This window comes from Cornus florida, unplaced genomic scaffold (genome assembly GCF_030987335.1).
Source record: "Cornus florida cultivar Cherokee Brave unplaced genomic scaffold, ASM3098733v1 CherokeeBrave_3.0.0_Hap2_Chr01, whole genome shotgun sequence".
Classification (NCBI taxonomy): Eukaryota; Viridiplantae; Streptophyta; class Magnoliopsida; order Cornales; family Cornaceae; genus Cornus; species Cornus florida.
The window spans coordinates 44,211,764-44,228,793 of record NW_026775571.1 but is presented as its reverse complement, the minus strand read 5'-3'; the positions used below and the strand labels follow the sequence as shown (position 1 = coordinate 44,228,793).

At 35.0% G+C, this 17,030-nt stretch overlaps 1 long non-coding RNA gene across 4 annotated transcripts; it reads right to left on the bottom strand.

Moving 5' to 3' along the window:
• Positions 1-1,895: 1,895 nt before the first annotated feature.
• Positions 1,896-12,183, bottom strand: LOC132295567 (uncharacterized). Of its 4 annotated transcripts, none has more exons than XR_009478550.1 (5): positions 11,918-12,183; positions 11,682-11,766; positions 7,717-8,033; positions 7,563-7,629; positions 1,896-2,706 (listed from the first exon to the last, which is right to left on the bottom strand). It is a non-coding gene; the product is annotated as an uncharacterized LOC132295567 (long non-coding RNA). The 4 variants fall into 4 exon arrangements; XR_009478544.1 differs by having other exon boundaries at positions 7,717-7,931; XR_009478546.1 differs by having other exon boundaries at positions 7,563-7,614; positions 7,717-7,931.
• Positions 12,184-17,030: the final 4,847 nt, after the last annotated feature.

The window sequence follows — 17,030 nt, the reverse complement described above, 5'->3', positions numbered from 1 at the left end:
CTCTCTTATGCTAGAAGATTCCCTAAGGGTTCGTCTAAGAGTTATTTCAAGAAATTTATATCAACTGGAGATTCTAGAGTTGGTAGGGAGAGTGATCTACGGCCAAACATCAACAACACATCCCACAATAAATACAATAAATCATCACCATCAACTCCACATACGATGTTCCCTTTCTCCCAAGTCTCATGGAGTTGTTCCCCCTCGCTTTGTGAAAAACTAAGAATGGAACGCCTCATTAAATTGGTTTTACTTACTGGATAATATTTCTTTAAGAATTCTTGCTGTAGTTGAGCCCATGTGGTGATGGAATTCGCAGTAAGGGAGTTCAACCAATATTTTACCCGTTCTTTTAATGAGAATGGGAAGAGATACAATTGGAGAGCATTATCACGAAAGCCCCTCAACTTGATGGTAGAGCATCTTTCAAGGAATTTATCAAGGTGCCTATAAGGGTCCTCATTTTCAAAGCCATGAAAAGATGGAAGCATTTGGATAGTGCTAGATTTGATTTCATATTGAGCGGCCTCAATATTTGGCATCACTATGCAACAGAGAAGCATAAGTGGTAGGGATGAAGTGGTCCCTTGGAGTCATGGGAACCACATTTGGAATTTCGGCCATATCATTATTAATCCCCTTATTTCCGACATTTCCTACATTTTCATCCATTGTGTTAAATTCATTTTCAAGCACTCTTATGCTAGAAGATTCCCTAAGGGTTCGTCTAAGAGTTCTTTCAAGAGAATTTATATCAACTGGAGATTCTAGAGTTGGTAGGGAGAGTGATCTACGGCCAAACATCAACAACACATCCTACAATAAATACAATAAATCATCATCATCAACTCCACATACGATGTTCCCTTTTTCCTCAATTATCAAGACAGAAATTAAATGGCCACAACAAGGACTAATGCTTTGCAATTGAAAATAAACAAAAAAATAGCCTCAACAAAGGCTTCACAACTTAACTATTACCAAATTATACATAGACAATATTAACAATTTCGAAACTAAAAGCCCAAGAGACTTACCTGGAGTCCTCTAGACTTACAAATTTACTAGCGTCCCTCAGCAAGCATCAAGTCCTTAAAATCTCACAAACAACTTTCAACAGCAAGATGGTCAAAACCGCACAAAAAATATTCACAAATCACAATATTGACAATCAAGCCAAAATTAACCCTAAAACTTCGGTTGCTAAACCGTGTGCAAATCCCCGACAACGGCGCCAAAAATTGATCGGTTGTCAATTATACATCAACCTTTGCAATAGCACAAATCATTATAAAATAGGACTATTGGTCGGGTAAGTCGAACTACTGGGACTGCTAGTTTATGGCAACCTAAGTAATTAGAATCATCTTTTAGAATGATAAAGGGGTTTATAGAGGATTTGTTAAATTGTCACTAAAAGTAGGAATTAAAATGTGCATAAATTGATAATGCAAGGGAGTCCGAGATAAAGATAATAAGAAATGGGAGTTAGGGAGTTGAATTCGCTATCTATGAATAAGCATGTTATGGCATGATTTACTTTGGAGAAGTAACATATATAAATGACCAAAGAATATAACAACATAAAGTAGCTATATTTCCTTCAAGAAAATTATAAAATCAATAAGCAAGAATAACCTATCTAAGCACTACATGTTTTGGTCACCTAAACTAGGATACAACCTTAAACATGATCACTAAGCCATAGATCATCAAGCCCTTAATCTCATAATAGGAGCACATGAAATAGAAATTAAGAAGAATCTATCAAAGGAAAGCCCTAACCAATAGATTATCAAAATTCCTAAATATCATGCCAATAAAAACACTTCCATGAACTCATCCCCATTGTCACTATGAAAATGGAGCAATATAATTATGAGAGAAAAATAATCTAAAACAAAATAATTAACCCAAAATGATCATTTATAAGCATTGGAGTTCTTTACATAACATAAATTGCTCTAGTTCATGGAAAAATCACACATATACATTAATCCCCAAATATAAATCAAAATAGAGCAATGCTTACAAGATGGAGCTTCATCACCTCTCTAAATAGGGAGTTAGTTACCCATAATTACAAAGTATGAAGAAGAAGAGGAAGAACCACTCTCCATTTTCACACCCTAAACTCAAGAACACTCCTTTCTCTCTCTAGCCCTTTGCCTCCCCAAAACTTGAGATTTGAGAAATGAGATGTGTGCCTCCTCTTTATTCCAACCAAAACCTATTCACCATACCCCCTAAATCCCGAGCTCCCCCCTCTACATCAAGATAAGCCACACAAAATGAAGATAAGGAGACAAAAATGCTGAAATTCAGGGGCAGTTGAGCTACCTGCAGCAGGTTGGCGGGTTACCTGCGGTGGCTTGCGGGGGACTGAGTGTTTGGCGGGCGCCTGCGATGGCGCGGTGGGCCCCCACGGTGGCTCGCAGGGGCTCCCGCAAGGGCTCAGCAAGGCCCAGCGAAATGGGGTAGAAAGATGAGGGGTTCGGCGGGCGCCCGCGGGAGCTTGCCTCTGCTACATTAACAAGGCTTCTTCACGCCGGACCATGGACGCACTTCCATGACGAACACTCAGTCATGACTTCACAAAACGGCAACAGAAGAAGTCAGGTCCAAAAGATGACTCCCCGACACGGCGCACGTATTTCAACGGAAAGTTATCAAAACCGCTTCTTTGATCATTCTTGGGAAAAATACCTGAAATCAGAAAGAAATACACAACTGAATTAAAGTTGTACATTATCCTCTAATAATGGATTTAACTAATGCAAGAAAGGACGATTGAATATGTAATATTTGGCGCTTATCAGTACAAACTATGACACTACTATATTTTCTTACTTATATTCAACTTCACTGTGTGAAACTGATTACACCAAATTTAATTGTTGCTTTTCGTTTTTTCCTAGAAACTAGTGTTGTCAAAGCAACCCACATGCATGTTGATTGGTGAGTGATAAATGTTTGTGCCTTCACTTATATATTCACAGATCATTCACATGACTCGAGATATATATATACATACATACATATATATATATATATATATATATATATATATATGAATGTGTGTGAATATATATATTTTAAGTTAAATAAAAAGAAATTTGCAAGCATCAGACCTGTTGGAAATTGAAATCTTATTGAGCAACACTATGAGTTCTTTTTAAATCAATTCTATCATTGTGTTGTTTGGAGATATAAAAAACCAACAATATTTGAGTCATCTAATAAGTCTAATATGAGAAGCGTTTGTGTAACAAATTTCAAATAAATATTCATACACATTTACAAATATCTATTGTGGAGCTCAGACTTCTAATCTCACATTCCAAGGAAATATTTATATCAAAATATTTTTGACATGTTTTTTTAATGATGTTTAGGGTAACCAACAGGCCTGTGGCCTAGCGGTATAAAGCTCCTACTTTTCAAAGGGAGATCAGGGGTTCGAACCTCAGTGGAGGCAGTGTGTGTGAGTACCAAATAGGAAAAAAAAAAAAAAATTAAAATAAAATTTAAGCAAGCTGGATTGAGTTAACACAAACTCAATCCAGCTTGCTTAAATTTTATTTTATTTTATTTTATTTTATTATTTTTTTTTTTTGGGATTGTAAAGCAAACACACAATATATTTTTTGACCTAATTGGTTGAGTAACTATTACTGAATTGAATAAAACGTGAAAACCATTGAATTTTTGGTTTCATGTGATCAAAAAGTTTTTCTAATTAAGCAAAGATGGGATGGGCGGTCTGTGGAGCCCCTTAGTCTGGTCCAAAAAGGGCAAACCTTTATGAACAAACATATTTTGTGGCCAATGTCTTTCATGTATTTATTAATATGGTGTTTAATTAATTGCATAGACTTATTCTCTTCAATTTTCTACCCAAAAAAAAAAAAAAAGCATTTAATTAAGCTTTTATATATTGTTCTCTACTAAGTTAAATTTTCTTATATGATCCCCACTAAGGGCGGCAAGTCATGTAATGCACATGACATGAGTGCTCACTTAGATTATCTAAATTATAGTAAAGTTATGCTGACTTATAAGTTTAATTAATTGTTTGGGTCTAAGTCAATGGAAATGAACAAAATGGATGATAAATTTGTTCAAGTATAATCATTGTCGGTGTGATTATTAATGTGTGAGTTGTGTGACTAATCTACCATTTGAAATCTTAATGAAGTTTAAGTTGTACATATTGAAGGGTTTGTAGCAAAAGACTTGGATCAATGGAATAGAGGGAATTGGTCAGGAGGGTGTGTTAGGAGGACACAATTGCAGTGTGAGAGGAATAACAGCCTAGTTAAGGGAGGGAATGGGGAAGAAGATGAGATTTGTCAAGGTTGAGGGGATGAAGTTACCGGACTTCGTGGACAACGTGGGATCAGATGATATCAATGCTTGCAGAGATATGTGTCTGAATAATTGTTCATGTAAAACATATGCATACGTAAGTAGGATCAGCTACATGATGTGGAGTGGGGATTTTGTTGATCTTCAGCAATTTGCAGATGGTGGGAACACGCTCTACATTCATCTCGCGAATTCTGAATTAGGTAAGATGAAACTTTCAATTGTATATGTCACTGCTGTTGTTAGCATTTTGAATTTTCATTATATCATATAATAATTTTTGTTGCCGTTAAGACTTTCTGACATTTAAGACATATTCTACCTCCTATAGGAAGAATAGGATAAATATCAGAAATTTCTCATGAATATACTTTTTGCTGCTGTTAGAATTTCTAACATTTAAGAGATATTTTTACCTCCTATAGGGAGAATAGGATAAATATCAGAAATTTCTTATGAATATACTTGATTAGAACTCTAGCAGAATAGGATATCTAAATATCAGAAATTTCTCATGAATTGACCTTTTCAAATAGTTTTTGCTTTTTTGTGGAGCAAGCTAGAGTTCTTTGATTCTTTTAATTGTTCAATTATAAACAATATAATGTCTTTTGTATTTGTTTCTCTTCTAACATAGGTGGTGGGAGAAAAATATCCAAATTTGTAATAATAGCAATAGTGGTGGTGGGCACATTCTTTCTAAGTGTTTCCATTTGGCTACTATGGAGGTTCAGAGCAAAATTGAAAGGTAAATTTTAGAAAGTGAAATGAAAATTGTATTGTTATTTTGTTAATTATCTTGACTGTTTATGCTAATTGTTGATTCTTCACTACAGCATTCTTGAATCCATCGCAGAAGAACAATGAGTTACTGATGCTTTATGCACGCAGAAGTGAGGAACTTTCGATAGATCTTTCTGGACCGGATGACCTTAGAGTTGAAGGGCAGCATGTAAGCGGAGCAGAATTATCATTCCTCGATTTTAATACTGTGGCTTTAGCTACAAACAATTTTTCAAATGAAAACCAGCTTGGACAAGGTGGATTTGGCCCTGTCTACAAGGTATGTTCTTTAATTTTCTACAAAAAAATGGTAAAAATTGAAGGTTAATTGTGTATTGGAATGCACTAAAGTGCTGCTAACTTTTATAATGCTTAACAGGGAAAGTTGCCATGGGGACAAGAAATAGCTGTAAAGAGGCTTTCAAGAAAATCTGGACAAGGCTTGGAGGAGTTCAAGAATGAGATTACACTAATTGCCAAATTACAACACAGAAAATCAGTCTTTATCTTTTATCCTCAAAGATTTGCTAACTTGAATTCCATGATCACTTGTAAAATGTAGCGGCTATATGGCTCCTGAGTATGCAATGGAAGGTCTATTTTCTGTCAAGTCTGATGTGTATAGTTTTGGAGTATTAATACTAGAGATTATAACCGGCCGAAGAAACACTAGTTTTCGTTCACCGGAACACTCAAATATTATTGGATATGTAAGTCTATACATAAATCTTCTTTTCTTTTCTTTTCTTTTCTTTACTTTGATGTGTATAATTTGACAAAATGTTGGAAATGTTTCAGGCATGGGACTTATGGGATGGTGATAAGGCAATGGAGATGATTGATCCTAAAATTGCAGATTCATGTTGCCAAAATGAAGTGTTGAGATGCATACAAGTAGGGATGTTGTGTGTGTAGTGGACATGGCATTTGACAGACCAACAATGTCATATGTGTTGCTGATGTTGGAGGGTCAAAGTACAAGTATGCAGATGCCGAGACGACCGAGTTTTACCTCAATGAGAAGAAGCTCTATAGACATGGATGAATCTTGGAAGGAAAGTCGAGACATTGTATCCTCAAATGATGTAACAATTAGTGTGATAAATGGTAGATAGTACTTTTATGTGTGTGTGTGTTCCTTCCACTGTTTCTGTAATGAAATGGATTTTGGAAAAGAATTTTGAAAAGGATTTTATGAAAAACCCGGCCGCCTAGGAGTTGCCTAGGGACCGCGGCGTTAGTGAGGCCTACAGGGGATTAGGGAGATCGCACTAATGTGGTTGAGTTACTTGGCCCTGTAACAACCCGAATTTTTACGAATTCGAAATTTATATTTATTTCATAATTTTTAATTATTAAGATTGGGTATTTTAATTTTAAATTGGAGGCTTACGTAATGAGATTTGAGTTATTAATTATTTAATTGGAGAATTCTTTAATGAGTTGAATTGATTTTTTATTTATTTCATAATTATATATGTGTAATGTTAATGGTGCTATTTGGTGATGATGGAAGAAAGACGTGATGAAAAAAAAAAAAAAAAAAAAATTTTAGTCACCATCCATGATATAAAGATTATTATTATTGTTATTTGTATAGTTCTCAAGTGCCCATAACATTTCCAGCATGCCCATGAAGCTTGTTTTCATCCAGTGTTTCAGACATTTTTCTAAACTTCCCTTCCATTGGTAGCAAGTTTTTTCATCCAGTGTTTCGGACATTTTTCATAAGCAAAGTAACCTAAGTTATGGTAGCAAGTTTTCCAAGTCCAACTAACCTGAATATTTTTTCAACATCTGTGCTATGTTAACAAGTCTTTTACACGTTAATTATCCATGGATTAATAGAACCGGCCATATATAACTAAGCAATTACCCTCCAGAGAGAACATGGGAAGTGTTAATTTAAAGGTTTTAGTATGATATTTTTTTAGTTTAAATCCTTTTAGATGTGGGATGCAACATACGTGTGTGCTCAGGAATGATTTTTCATGATAAGGCCTGATTGAAATAAATTATAATTCCGGGATTGGTTCTCATTATCTCTGATGATATGTGGTATGTCTGCTCATTAGTATAGGGTCATAAATAATTAGAATATGGAGAAGTCATTCTCCAATTTACCTACAAATATTGTTCTCCAATTTAAAGTAAAGGTATAAGTAACATATCAACGACTTCTTCTCCTTAACAATCAATCAAAACCTCCACATACAATGATTCCATACTCCCATACTTTCAACATTTTAAAACAAGAAATAAAAATGGCCTCCACACGGGCCGATGTACCAATAAGGTAATAAAGTTCAAGATACACCGCAAAATTGGTCACTTAAAGGCACGTGACCTCCCTAAGTATGAGTATAAAAAGCATTAAAATTATGCAATATAAAAGAGGCATAGTATTTGACCTTTGTTGTAGACTGAAATCATAGAAATTCTGATTCTTCTGCTCCTTATGAACTAGTGATAATCAATCTTGTCAGAAAAAAATATTTCAAAAATGTAATGCCAACAAGACTAATTTAAGAAATATAATAATAAGTTAATGAATGAATAATTGACCTGAATAATTTTCACATATTTCTTAGGCCATACAACCGAGCTTGTGTTAGCATTACGAAGATAAAAATTTCCATTTAGGCTTGCTCGATACAAAGGACAGTTGCCGACCAAAATATCATCAATCCATACTTTCCAACAATTTGGACCAATTGGAAAATGATCTTCTAACGCTTTAGGATCCGTTGCTGCAATCTCAGCCTTGGCAACAACTACACCTGACCCATTCCAGTGTAACAACTCACATTTTAAACCTTATAGATCTTCTATATAGGACTTGGCATAGTATTAGATTGAGAACCAGCGCTAGCATTTTGGGACTACAATTAATAAAAACATGGATTAAAAAAAACTAGTACATTAAATTCAAATGCTATATAGGCAGAAAATAATACGTATATAACTTGTTGTAACACTTACCAACAAGGCTTTCATCTCATTCATTATCTCAGATTTCATCTTATTCATAATCTCAGATTTCATCTCATTTCTCATTTCATGCTTGATTTTTTCTACTCTTTGTTCAACTATTTCTTCTACTCTTTTTGCTTGCACCCTTTGAAAACCATTTGCCTCAATTTTGGAGATTGTTGCTCCAAAACCAAGGCCTCTAACTCGGCCTTTACGTTCCGGACCAAGTACATGAGTGACTCCATCATCTCGAAGAGAGCTTGTGCCTTGGGGTTGGGTTTTTTGACAGAGAGAAAGAAAAACAGAAAGTGAAGAAGAAGAAGAAGGGTTCGGATTAAGGCTGAAAATGTAGGCATTTTACCCACACACCATCTAATCTCACCACCTCCAGTTGTTACCTTCAATTGGGTGGGGATTCTCTTTAAGTCTTGCAGCCTTGAGAGTTATTTTTTTTAAAAGTTCTGTTTCCCAATTTAATGTTCCATGAAATTATAGTTTTTCTTGTTACAAGTACATGATTTTCTTGTAGTCAAATGCTTGATTTTAGCTAAGATATTATACATATGCTTGGTCATGATCTGAGTTTTGGTTACATACAAGTATTGCTTATAATTTTATTTCAGAACTCTACACGGGTAAATGTTTTCCAATCAGAACTTAGCATGTTGATAGACTAATGTATATTATCAATTTTACACCAAAATAATTCTGTTTAGATTCTGGAATGTTGTAATTGAGTTGTCTTAAATTGTTTGGGTTGAATTATTCTATTACTTAACTTTGGGACTGGGAGGGTGATGTCCCAGGCGAAAGGGGTGAGCAATTGGGTATGAGCTACCTGTTGGTGAAAGACCATAAACCCGCAGCGGTAGACCCTAGATGGGTATTCGTAGTTGAATCCCTACTAGTCGAAGGGGAAGAGATAGTTGGGATCACTCTAATTGAAGTAAATTTGTTTGACAAAAGGCCCAAATGAAGACTAGCTCTTTACTAACTCACTTTAACTCTCAAATGGTTTTGGAACTGGTATTTTCTTTTAGCTACTGTTTTTTTTTTTTTTTTTTTTTTTTCAAATTCCATCATTTTATAATTGGTCTTGGTAGAAAATGGCCAACGAATTCTCATGTAAATCAGATCATGTACCTAAAACCTCATGGAGGCATTTGTTAAAGGCTTTCCTACTGGGCATTGTCTCACCCCTTTTATTTTCAGGTCTTGTTGCTCAGGACGACAATGCTAGAACTGAGCTTGAGTTCCCACAGATGGGATCCTTTTGTGGAGCATCTTGTGCTTGGTGTTTTTGAGTAAAATATTAGCCTGAAGTATTATTTTGTTCATGTTTGATGCCTTGTGAAACCATGTTAAGGTCGTGGTTGCTGTGCTAGAGTGAAGATGACAACATGCTCTCTGCTATGTGTTCTTTAGGACTGGGTACTGTATATAGATGTTTTGTGTATAGCCTGCTAATGGTAGCATATGTACTTAGTGACTGGGCATCAGAGTTGTGACTCTTTATTTTGGGTGTACAAATTTGGACTGAAATTATCTTTCTACGGATGACTTTATGCAATGTATATATTCTTAGCCTCTTTAGATCTTTGTTATGCCTAAGTATTATATAATTTGTTCATGGGGGTAAGCTCTGAATTTTCTGTTAGAGGGTTTTATTTAAAGAAAAAGAAAAAAAAAAAAAAAAAATCTGTTTTAAATTTCCTGTAGTACTTTCTTGGAAACGAATTTTAATCAGAGGTTGTAGTGCTTCAAAAACTGTGAAATTTTTACCATATGTTCCCCTTTGTGTATAAAGTCTCTCATAAAATTTTTATAATTTTTCGATTGGTGCATATTTTTAAAAAAAATCTAATATCATCTGCTGTTTGGTTTCTGGTCACAGTTTGGAAACTGAATTTGAGAAAAGAATTTGACGGCCTTCCCGAAATCAATAAATTATGAAAATTTCCAGTTTTATTATTTCAAGTGTCTAGCTTCTAAAGGTTAAGGCCCCAAAATTTTATTGGCTCTCTAAAAGACTAAGCAGGTCAAAGTTTTGCACTTGGTTCCAATTCAGCACAAGCTATGAGAGCTTTCTTCCTTCCAAAAACTGTTTTCCTCAGTGTTTTTCTAGCATCCGGGAGTGACTCGGTCACATTGTCATCTGAGTCTAGTTTCTAAAAAAATTTAGTTTGCTTCATTTCGATAATAATTGAATTTTCTATGTTTTTTTGAGTAACCGCTGCGCAGAATTTTCTTAAGTTGAAAACTGTTGTTCCATTATTTTTGTTTTAACCTTATTATCACGCCCTATGGTTTTGGGGTGTGACATAGACCTTGAAACAAGATCTTCTATGGGTTGACTAAAATTAAGTACAATGTATAATAATACACCCTAGACAAAAGGTGACATATACTTGGATTTTTTTTTTTTTTTGGGACACCAAACGAAACACCATATCATTAAAGATGATGAAAGATTTAAGTCGAAATTAAGAACGCTCCACTCGAAATGAGAACATTAGACTGCAAGAGCTTTTGGTTCAAACAAATGAGCTATACTTGGATCATTCAAGGGAAGCTTGGATGTAATAGAAAAAGTGCTCTGATTTGGGCATGTAATAATTTACAACTTTTTTTAACAATCAAACACAATCTTTTGATAGTCATCCGTTATCATTTGAGTGGCGGGAATAAATGATCAATTAAATTAAAAACAACATGTGTAACAATTTGCAATAAAAAAGTAAAAGTGTTTTTTAGGTAGGCCATGATTCATTCACTTGGTTATAGAGAGATGATTCCAATAATCAAAATCAGGGTTATTGACATTTTTTTTTCTTCCTGAAGAAGCTATATCCACCCACCTTTTCCTAATCACTTTCAGTTCCATTTGCTGTTTCCATATTCTCCAGCCCTTCTAGCTAGACCCGATCTCTCTTGTACAGTGGGCATCTTCCATCCGGACTTCATCTCAAAGAGCTAGAGGTGTTTGCACCACTAATTGCTAATGTTGACTATCCTAATATTAATTGTATGAATTAATTATAAATAAAATATTCCACTTAGATCAATTACCTCACCATTATATTCAAATTAAGAGTTATTTCTATATATATAGAAACTTTTGTTCATCATTCTAGCCGAAATGTTAGGCAATTATCATATGTAGCGAGCTGCGCGCATTAGAGAAGGATTCACGTGTGACTTAGCTAGTCCCAGCATTTCTACCAGAATGTTGGACCTGAATATCACAACTCACATAATAGAAAGTGCTAAACCTGAATTCGACATTGTGAATTATGAAATGTTGTCCGTCTCCGAATTGTAATCAGAAAAATAATAATAATAATAATAAAAATTAATGAAATTAAAAATAAAAAATTGAATTAACACAGATCTATAATTTCAATTTCAAGGAGTGTATTCCATATATCATAAATTGTAAAAGACAAGGGCTATAATCAATAGAGATTCTAAACCAAACTGAAAAACATCATATACACATGTAAGTATATATTTATACACATTTCTTATAAATGAGAGAGATTGTGGGTGAAACATACTATGAGAGGAGAGAGAGAGCTGGGTTTCCTCCTCCTTCAGATTCTCACTTATTGAACCAGCAAACACCAACAAGACTTTCCCTTCCTAGAGACAGAAAGACGACTGTGTATTTTAGACTTTCAGTTCAATATATACACACAACTACAAATACATGTGTGTGTGCGCGCGACTGTGTCAGTGTGTACAACTTATGTGTGAAAAAGAAATTGGACATAGATAAATTAGGGTTGCTTACCGATCAGAGAAAGGGCGAGAGAGATTAGAGAAATTCAAACACAATCTTCAAATTTCGTCTCTGAGCCATGCGTTATCATTTAGGGCTTAGGGCTTGCCGCTTGCTTCGATCGATGGCCAACTGAAAGAGGCTCATGGAGAGAAACGTTAGGTTTGATTGAAAGAGGGAAAAGAAATATCGCTGGTGGCCGCTCCCCTCTTCTTCGTCGCTGCTCCCCTCTGATTTGTCTCTCCCCTCCTCTTCTTCTGTGTTTGTTCTGTGTTTGAGGTTAATGCGAAATGTGAATTAGGTTTTTCTATTTATTTATATATATATTTTTAAGTGTAATTTTAACAGTGTACAATTTGGAGGGAGGGTAAAAAAATTTGGTGGGAAGTCTTACTTATTCATGGATAAAAAATATCCCTTAAATGTTATTAAATATAATTTTAAAAGGCCATTAAAAAATAATAATAATAATAATAAAATAAAGTGAAATTTTAATTGTGCCCAATTTGGGGGAGGGTAAAAAAAAAGTGGTAGTCTTTTTACTTATTCATGGGACAAAAAGTATGCCTTAAATGTTATTAAATATCCACAAGGATATTAAAATACTGTTAAAAATAAAAAATAAAATAAAGTGCAATTTTAATTGTGTCCAATTTGGAGGGAGGGTAAAAAAATTTGGTAGGAAGTCTTTTTACTTATTCACGGGACAAAAAATATTCCTTAAATGTTATTAAATATCCACGAGAATTTTAAAATGCCGTTAAAAAGATAATAATAATAAATAAATAAATTAAATTAAATAGAGTGCAATTTTAATTGGGCCGGATAAAAATTTACTTATTCACGGGACAAAAAATATCCCTTAAATGTTATTAAATATCCACGAGGACTCTAAAACGCCGTAAATGTAATTTTTATTGTGACCCCTTCGGCGGGAGGTTAAAAAAAAGTTGGGGAAACTCTTTCTACTTATTCATGGGACAAAAATTGTCCCTTAAATGTCAAATTTTAACACTTTATTAACAAGGGTTATTTCTCGCGTTAAAGTTAACAAGAATGCCCTTAATATATTTAAATATCCACGAGGACTTTAAAATGCCATAAAAAACATTTTCAATGAGGATCTTGCTAAATCCCTTTGAAAACATGTCCCTTTATATACCAACCACAAGGATCCTCTCATAATCCCCGTTAAAAATAGTTTCCACGAGGCAAAATAAAGAAACCCCGTAAATAAGATGTCGTAAAAACCCACTTTTCTTGTAGTGAGGGGTTTAAATGCGCACTTTTCAGCGCTCATCACACCCCCAAACTTAAATATTGCTAATCCCTAACAATGAACTACAAAGTAAAGGAAAGAAATGAACAACCATACAAGTATGAACTAAAAAGCAATAAATGTAAAATGCCACTTTCGTAGGGAACATGATTGCATTTAGCATATACAACAAGTCTTTTAAACCCCTAAGTTACCCCTAGTGGATGAGTGAAGTCTCGTAAGGGTTTCCAAAAATGATACCCACAAACGTTAAACTCATTCTCACAAAAGAGGCACCAATATTGTAAACAAGCATTGGGAGAAAACTACCTCAAGTATGCAATTTTTCAACAATTTTCAAGCAATCTCCCAAAATTTTAACATCAAGCAAGAAAGTATGGTCCTCCACATATCAAGAAAATGAACATGCAAATCAAAACAACTTTATAATCCTTTTTGAGTGGACCAGCATCAAGTATGTTGTTATTTAAGCCAACTAGAGTGAACCTTTTATTAAAGCTTTATTGATCTCAGTGCACTTATTCTTTTCACTCGATTTTTTTTTTTTTTTTTCCCTCCTAATCCTAAGGATCAAAGATGGAAGCATGGTGTAATGTGTTGATCTATTAAGCTTTCTAGCGATCCATGATGTCGAGCGTTAGATTAATGACTCTCAAACCAGATGGCTTTAGGGCACTGGGTGTTCAAACACCCTTAAGGACTTACAAGCTCAAATCAACTAGGTTATAAATCAAAATAACCCCCATCTAATCATTTCCCACTTCTCACTTCTTGGGAGAAGTCCTCATTTTTTTTTTCTTTAGCAAGTTCAATTATTAACCTAGAGTTTAGGCCCTCCACCTTTCGGTGCGAGAAATTCAATGCTTAATGAAGCTAGAATCCCGGCTGCTCAATGAAAAGGGTTTATTATCCACCTTTATCAAAATGAAAGCTTTCAATGCACTACTAGCCCAATTGAGATATAACCAATTTAATAATCAACAAAGTATGTACCCCACAAAGCATCATTTAACTTACGTGACCAATCCTTCGGGGTTGTGTTGACCGTTTTCTCAAGAATATGTTTGATTTCCTGGTTTGAAACTTCTACTTACCCACTTGTTTGAGGATGGTAAGGAGTGGCGACTTTATGAGTAACGGAGTACTTAAGAAATAATTGTTTTAAGAATTGATCACAAAAATGCTTTCCTCCATCACTAATCATGGCTCTTGGCATACCAAAACGAGTGAATATATTGGATTTAATGAATTAAACAACCACGGAGTGGTCATTGGTTTTGGTAGCACAAGCCTCCACTCACTTAGAAACATAATCAACAACAAGCAAAATGTATTAAAATCCATAAGACATAGGAAAATGACCCATAAAATCAATGCCCAAAATATCAAAGATTTCAACAACAAGAATATTTGTCAAGGGCATCATGTCTCGTCTCGACATTGATTTCATTTTTTGATATCTCTCACATTCCTTGCAAAAATTATAGGCATCTCTATGGATGGTGGGCCAAAATAGCCCACTTTGAAGCACCTTCAAAGCGGTCTTCTTTGCACTAAAATGCCCACCGCATACAAGGGTATGGCAAAACACAAGCACACTTGGAATTTCACTTTCTAGAATGCACCTTCTCACAATTTGATCTGGACAATATCGAAACATGACAGGATCTTCCCAATAGTAATTCCGGATGTTAGCAAAGAAACGCTTCTTTGCTTACTTTGACCAATTGGTCGGAAGCTTGCCAATTGTAAAAAAATTCACGATGTCGGCAAACCAAGGCATTTGTCCATTAGAAACTTGGAAGAGTTATTCATCCGGAAATGAATCATGAATTGGTGGGCTAGGGAAAGATTCTACCACTAATCTTGAAAGATGATCGACAACCACATTTTTGGTGCCTTTCTTATCGTTGATTTCAAAATCAAATTCTTGAAGAAGAAAAATCCATCTTATCAAACAATGCTTTGTTTCCTTCTTAGTCAAAAGGTGCCTCAAAGTAGCATGATCGGAATAGACAATGACTTTTGACCTTAAGAGATAGGACCGAAATTTATCAAGCATACACTACGGCAAGTAATTCCTTTTCGGTAATGGAGTAATTCAATTGAGCTCCCGAAAGGGTCTTGCTTGCATAGTATACAGCGCATAGAAGTTTTCCTACCCTTTGCTCCAAAACTGCTCCCATGGCATAGTCAGAGACATCACACATGATTTCAAATGGTAAGGACCAATTGGGAGGTTGCATAATAGGAGCAGATGACAATAAGTCATGCAATTTATGAAAAGCATCAAGGCATGCTTGATCAAAGACAAATGGAGTTTCCTTGGCAAGAAGATTGCACAAGGGTCTAGCAATTTTGCTAGAGTCTTTGATGAAACGGCGATAGAAGCTAGTATAACCTAAAAAGGAGCGAACCTCTCGCACCTAAGAAGATGGAGATAATTCATAAATGAGCTCAACTTTCGCTTTATCAACCTCAATTCCCCTTTTCGAGATGACATGACCCAAAATAATACCTTCTTGAACCATAAAGTGGCTCTTTTCCTAACTAAGAATAAGGTTTGTTTCACGACATCTTTTAAGCACCAAATTTATATTTTTTAAGTATGCATCAAATGAAAATCCAAAGATAGAAAAATCATCCATAAAAACCTCTAGATACTCTTCCACCATGTCCGAGAAAATTGATATCATACACCTTTGGAATGTTGCGGGAGCATTGCACAAACTATGATGAGCGCTGAAAAGTGCGTATTTAAACCCCTTAAGCTTAGGTATTCTAGAACATTTATCTATCTTATTTTCCCGTTTTGTATTGATTTCGTATTATTTCCATTTTCAGGTACTTATCCCCAAAATAAGCTAACTCAGCTAAATAAGAACATAATTGAAACAATTCTTGGATGAATCAAAGAAATGAGCAAAGTAGAGCAAAAAGAAGCAAAAGGTGGAATTTCAGCAACTTAGATCGATCTCAAGAAAAGTTTGATCAATCCAACTTTCATCGATCTCAGCACTCCAAGATAGATCTAGGCCATGATGTCATCTTCAGAGATCCCAAAATTTCGATCGATCCAACATCATTTTCTGATCGATCGAACTTTCTTGTCCTTATCCACATGCCAAATCTTATCCAGCTGTACCACCCTACCAACCACTTTTGTCATTTTCCCAAAAATATCTTCAAAATATCTCAGATTTATTTTTATCCAAAAAGGCGCCGCCATTGAGGATCGATCCAGCTTCAATTCGATAGATCTCAGCCATGTTCGATTGATCTCACCTCAAGTTCGATCGATCGAACTTCCCAAATCCCGAGAAAAATCTAAATTCCAGCTCATTAAAAGTTGTCTCATATCCAATCATTAGAGGATTATTGGTGTACAAGCCCAGCTCATTTTGGGGTGATTTTTGACCAACCTATATAAGGAGTATGAACTACTTTTACACATATACACATACTTAGAGAAGATAATACTTAGTGAGGAAGCAAAGGAGAGGAGGAGGCTAGAGACACCATTGGAGACTCTTCATCAACCAAGGAGTAGATTTCTTCCATGGAGCTTGCCCTTGAGGGTTGGAGGACATCATCCATGAGTGGCTAGACATCCTCTTGGGGCTAGAGTTAGCCCTAAGCATGCTTTCTACTTCTTGATTTATGTATTTTTGAGGGGATTTGTATTATGATTCATGTCTTGATACTTTTATATATATAGTTCTTGTTTATTCAATGATTTATGTGGTTTAATGCTTCCAATTGATCATTTCATTCTATCAATATATCTATGTATGCTAGAATAGATGTTCATGTGTTTGTCTCTATTTCTTGTGTTATTGATGCATA